Source organism: Mandrillus leucophaeus, unplaced genomic scaffold, assembly GCF_000951045.1.
Source record: "Mandrillus leucophaeus isolate KB7577 unplaced genomic scaffold, Mleu.le_1.0 Scaffold1665, whole genome shotgun sequence".
In the NCBI taxonomy this organism is placed as follows: domain Eukaryota; kingdom Metazoa; phylum Chordata; class Mammalia; order Primates; family Cercopithecidae; genus Mandrillus; species Mandrillus leucophaeus.
The window spans coordinates 195,799-202,342 of NW_012101660.1; positions in this window are offsets into that span (position 1 = coordinate 195,799).

A 6,544-nucleotide genomic window follows, 5' to 3' on the forward strand; every position below is an offset into this window, starting at 1 on the left:
TTTGACCTGAGAATGCGGGACCGACTCGCTCCTTGCATGAACCCTGTAAAAATGAAACTTTCTCCTTCCACAAAGTCAGTCCAGCCACCAATTCTTACAGGAAAGGGCTGAGGCTGTGGGGCCTCTCCTGGTAAAGACTCTAGCCGGTGGGGCTGGAGGATGAGATGCTTCCTCCTGGAGGTTGACATGGTTTGGCTGTGTCCCTACCCAAATCTCATCTTGAATTGTAGCTCCCATAATCCCCATGTGTCGTGGAAGAGACTCAGTGGGAGGTAATTTAATAATGGGGGTGGTTACCCTTATGCTGCTCTTGTGATAGTGAATGCATTCTCATGAGATCTGATGGTTTTGTAAAGGGCTTTTCTCCCTTTTGCTCGCCACTTCTCCTTCCTGTCACAATGTGAAGGACATGTTTGCTTCCCCTTCTGCCATGATTGTAAGTTTCCTGAGGCCTCCCCAGCCATACTGAACTGTGAGTCAATTAGACCTCTTTCCTCTGTAAATTACCCAGTCTTGGCTATGACTTTATTAGCAGCATGAGAACGCACTAATATAGAGGTGGAGGCCCCAAGCATGAGGGGTTGGGAGGCAGTGGCAGAGGCAGGAGAATTGGAGACTTCAGACATGGCGCCTGGGTCATGAGAAGAGCTGGGGAAACCACAGAGAGGAGGAAGTCATCGCTGTGGGCTTTGGTCTTGAAACCTGGAAACTTCAGAGGCAAAAGAGGAAAAAGGAGGGAGGGCTGAGACAGATGAGGGGCTCTCTAGCGGCACTTGCTCTGGTTAAGAGTAGAGAGACAGACATTTCTAGAAAGAAAAGAGGGGGACATCAAGGAGCCTTGATGTCAAAAATAATTTGCAACCATTCCTATGACCCTAAACTAGATTCTGAAATTAACCAACCAGTCAATGATGCAGTGCCTAATGGGGACAGGGGCAGCCCTGTGTCAGGTATTGATGAATTCAGAGAGTCACTTTATATCAGAGAAGCATGAGTCATGAGCTCAGCCTTCCAAGAAGATCTGCGAAGGGGGAGCTCGGGGAGGTGAATGCAATTATCTAATGCAATGGCAGCCTCAATAAAGGATGGCAGGGGGGTGAACAATAAAAGGAAAGTACTGGAGCATCTGTTTGGGACCCCAAATATAAAAACAATAGTGAGGATTCTCAAGAGAGTAGAGACAAAGCTTCCTTCTGGGGCGATATGAAGCAAATAGCCCTATTCCTCTCCCTCACTCTCCTCTGAAGACTCCCATGAACCCACCACAAAAGAAGCCTTGCAGGACTTTAAATCCAAAATCAGGTTTGCACAAAGGACAAACACTGGATTAAAGTCATGGGATGAAGAGGCCAAAAATTTGGCTTTGATAAGTTAAGTAAAATATTTATCCTGAAGGAAAAAAATAGCACCAGATGTCTTTCCTTCCAGAGAATAATCCAGGTGAGGCTGGTGACAGCTTCTTATTCCATGATGGCATCCCAGAGGGAAAAAGGAAAATGAAAGGAAGCTCTTCTAATCTTGGCACCATCTCAGATCTGATACTTGGAAACAGGTTTATTTTAAAAAGCAGATCAGCAGCCCCAAAGGAACATGCATAACAGGAGCCTCCAGCTTTGTTCGGGGCCCGGCTGTTCTTGGGCAGACTGACATGGCTTCTCTTCTGCCAGTGTCAGGCCAAGCATATGCTCCTTCCCCGCTGGTGCTACAAAGAGCAACAATGCACGCCGAGGGACAGAAGAATCAGCCCACAGGCAGGAGTCTCTATTTCCCCAGCCATCACTTAGGCCTGTTGACGGCTCAGAGTGTAGACCCCACTTCCAGTACAGCACAGGTCAGGAAGTTAAAGGCCTACTGCAAAGTCACACGGGAAGAACTACAGGACATTCTCCCCACTGCTTCACCTGTGGGGTCAGGCAGGACAGCAGATCTTCAGCAAACAATGTGGGCTGTGGAAGATCCGTGACTATCTTGTGGAAGGGTGAATTTGAATCACCCTCCCAGAAAGGCAGAAATGAGTTCTTTAGTAGTGAATGGGCCTAGCTGGCTGCCCAGCAGTGTTCTTGCTTCTGTGGAGGGTGGGCTGTATCTAAATGTGCATTCAGAAACATACCATGTTCTGAGAAAGTGTCCCTCAGGGATTGTCTACTCCAACATTTCCTACAGATTCTAAGACTGAGGCCCTGGTCCCAGCGTCTTAGAAGGGGTCAGTTAAGGGGCCAGTTAAGGGGCTGTTGTCAGCCCCTGTAAAAACTCCACATAGTCAAGTAAGTGTAACAAGACAGAGATTTTTAAAAACGGTTTCTTTATTTGATAAAGATGTTCATGATCATCATTGTCCTTGAAAATAAATTTCCAAAGAGTCATGGGCTTATTTTCTCTGTAGTTTAGCATCAAGCAGAGAGAAAAGGCATCTGACCAATAGCTACCCTCTGGGAGCTGGCCTGTGCCACCCAGTTGCCAGGAAACCTGCGCCATCCAGACTCACTTGTGCTGAGGATGGCTCCTGGCGCGGTGGCACCTCGTCCTCACCATTCATGTTTTTCTTTCCCACAGTCCCAAATCTATTCTAATTTATCAGTGAGGAAAACAGTTTGGGAATAAAACTAAAATTGACATGACTATGCCTGGCCCTTGCCTTTTCTAAGACTAGAACAGAGTTTTAGATGGCAAGAGGGCCCCATCATTGTGCAGACGAGGAAAGGAAAAGGAGGGAGGTGAGATGGCTCACCCAGCAGCACCGCAGGGGTCAGCAAAGCCTGGAAACCCAGCACTTCATTCCCAGCTCCATCCAGTGGCCACTGCCATACCACGAGGTGCTACAGGTTTCTTATCTGATCGTATTGAACAAAAACCAGGGTGGGGGTGAGGAGGTAAACATTGACTGTCATATTTTAGGCCTAGAATCCCCACATTCTATATTAACAGAGTAAACTAAAACTCTTTTCCAAGTAAAAATTAACCAATACACAGATGTGAATATGGATGATGTCTTAGTCTGTTTTGTGTGCTATGTGCTATAACAGAGTATCGCAGACCAGGTAATTTATAACAGACAGAAATTTACTTCCCACAGTTCTGGAGGTTGGAGGGTCCAAGATCAAGGCAGGTTTGGTGTCTGGTGGAGGCTGTATCCTTTGGAAGGGGGCTAGCAGAAGAGCAAGCAAGTGAGCCTGCGTGCATAACCACTTTTATAAGGGTCTTGACCCCATTCACCAGGAGGAGCCCTCATGCCCCAATCACTTCTTTAAGGCCTCACATCTTACTATTATCACACTGTAAAACTTGAATTTTGGAGGGGACATGTTCAAATCATAGCCATTATTTTGGCTCTGTTTCCTACCCCCACGCCATTCATGAACCAAGTTGTAATCAATGAGCTTCTGCCCAACCATTGTGATGGATCTTCTCAAAAGACTCATGCCTGTAATCCCAGCACTTTGGGAGGCCGAGCTCGGCAGGTGGATCACTTGAGGTCAGGAGTTCGAGACCAGCCTGGCCCACATGGCGAAACCCCGCCTCTACTACAAATACAAAAATTAGCTGACCATGGTGGTGAGTGCCTGTAATCCCAGCTACTTGAGAGGCCAAGGCAGGAGAATCTCTTGAACCTGGGAAGTGGAGGTTGCATTGAGCCAAGATCGCGCCATTGCACTCCAGGCTGGGCGACAAGAGCGAAACTACATCTCAAAAACAAGCAAACAAACAAAATAAAACAAACAAATAAACAAAAACTCACCTCCCTATCTCACAGCTCCTGTCTCCTTTTGGGGCTAAGGAAAACACCAGTACCATAGGAGAGGATGAAGGTAAATGGGAGGGGAGACGGCTCTGGGACTGGCCTCTTATGAAGCCACAGTAGCTTCATTCTCTCAAGAGGAGACTTTTCCAGCCAAGCATGTCTCAGGCTGCACCCATCAATCACAATGCTAGAAAGAAGAGGCAAAGGAGTCTCTGAGACAGGCTGTCTCAGAGCGCGGTGGCACCCCGTCCTCACCATGAGCTGAGGTCAGTGGTGCTCTGCAAACCTTCATCTGAACTTTGTCTCAGATTTCCTTTTAAGCTCCAGAAAAGACTAGAAGTCACAATCTTAGAGGAAATGGACTTGGGTTTTCATTACATTTCTCCCGTATGGGGCACTGGGCAATGGGCATGTGAGTTCAGCTGCTGACATGGTGACTCCCCTTGCTCTGTTTGAATAGAAGCCACACTTCAGGGGAGAAAGAACAGGTAGTAATGGTGTCTGGACTTCCGAGTCGCCCTGGTCAGGATACACCAGGTCAAAGTGCTTACCTTTCGGTCATTTGGATGATTTACTGCTACTTGGCTGGTCTCCCTTGCCTTGATTTTTCCCTGTCTATCTTTTCTTTACTCAGAGGAAATACCTATGTCCTTATCTTACCCTAATCAATAGATGTCTTTGGTGGGTCTCCACTGCTTTTCCATTCAAACTCCTCACCTCAGAGTCGCAGGTCCTTCATCACACTGGCTCACTGCTCCCTTCACAGGCCTGCTTTCCTAACAAGTCACATTTCTGAGAGTTCCCTAAATTTAACCTTTCTCTTTCAGCTTTTTCACCCATTGACATTATTTCAGAGTAGTTCCCTCACCTAGTGCACCACACTGCTCTTGCTACAAACCTCTCTATCTGCCCAAATCCAGCCATCAAAGCTTACCCCTAATGTAACCCAAAGTCTAACATGGTCAGTATCTAAATGGTGTTGATAAGGAGGAGGATGTTGGTGAATAGCATGTATTATTATGTACCAGGCCACGTGTTAAGTGCATGGATTTTTTCCTCAAAACCACCCTATAATGTACGTGGTGTTATTATCTCCATTTGACAATGGAAAAGAAACAACAAATGCACGAAGAGGTGACATGAGACTTCACTCCAGCATGGATTGTAGTAAGTCATACCACTTTGCATCTTCCCTTCTAGGGGAGCAGGAGTGGGGCCCTAGGCCTCTTCTTTTGCACCCCCTGCCTACTGCAGTGCCCGACACATGGTACCTACTGAGTATATTGGGAGTCATTACAGAAGGGCACAAGACAGCTGCTTATTGTGTTTTCTTGCAATTGGCTATTCTTTCATTTGGTGACTTAGTTTTATATTTCAGAGATCAAGTCTAGCGTGGACAGAGGAGAGTCGTCTGCCACAGGAGAAGGAAGCATCATGTAGGTTCCTGATGGAGACAGGGAAGAAGATGGGGGGAATCCTTTCTTCTTCTTTGGGATGGGGGCAGTCACTCCATGTGGTAATCTGTGATCCAGTTCTTCAAGCCTGGACAGGATTGGCCACAGTTCTGATGGGAGTGAATGGGTAGAAAGGAAGAAAACAAAAGGTTTGGAACTGGTAACTTTGGTGTGTATGTGCATGCGTGCATGCGTGTGTGTGTGTGTGTGTGTGTGTGTGTGTGTGTGCTGTGTCACAGCATGAACACTAGAGACTCAGGGCTGATTAACTTCATCAATCATATCCCAGACAGGGGGAAGGCCAATCTGTCTGTGCCCCAGTGCTTTTATCTGTGGTGGTGGGGACAGGGGGTCATGGCTTCCCATGTGGAGCCCAGGCTTCCTGTGCCAGCTGGCAATGGAATCTGCATTTCCAAGATCACAGAGACCCAGGCTCAAATTTAGTATTGCCACTTATAAGCCAAGTGCCCTCTGGCAAGGAACTCACTCGTTCTGAGCCCCAGTTTGCACCTATGTTAATGCTGGTTAACATACTTGTATTTCAGGGTTGGTGTCAGGTCTGGATGAGACAGCATACACAGACCATGGGCATGAGGCCCAGGCAGGGGCTCAGTGAAGAAGAAGGTGGAGCTTCATCTTAAGCTCCCACAGCCCATGTGAACCCACATGGACACTGCTGTATGCACATGTGGTGCTTCTCTGCTATGAAGGCCTCAGCCCCTAGGCCCCCTGAGGCCCCACTTTCCCCAGCAAGTGTTTCTTCTGCTCCAGGAGAAGCCTGCCTTCAGTGGGGCCAAAGTCACATTGTATGCCCACAAGGATGTCCTTTGCATGGCTTTAAGAAGCAGGATTCTACTCTGTTTCTGATATCCCATAATAAGAAATGATATATTTTGATAATTCTTTGATTTAGTGGGTCTTTAGTATGCATGAGCTAGAATTTTAGAGACCATGACTATAATTTGGGGCTTGTAGTTAAGTACAGATCAGAGGCTGGACATAGTTCACCACTGCTGTATGTCCTTGGGTCTTCCATGTGTTCCACTCATTCTTTGACGAAGATTGCTTTAGGATGTTCTATTTGCTTCCTTATCTCCATGCCCGTCTTCTGAATTCAGGCAAAGAACAATTCTGTTTTAAAAGTTGCTCTAAGAAGCTCTAGTTTGATTGGTTGTTTTGAGCTCACCTAAACCCAAAGCCACACTCTATGGATGAGAAAAATGGAGGTCCAAAGAGATTTAAGTAACACATGCAGATAATTACAGAGGGTGAGTGGCAGATCCAGAGGAGTGAACAGGCCCTGGAGTTCCCAGAGTGGAATCTTTTTCAGCTCATGTTGCTATTGGCCTGC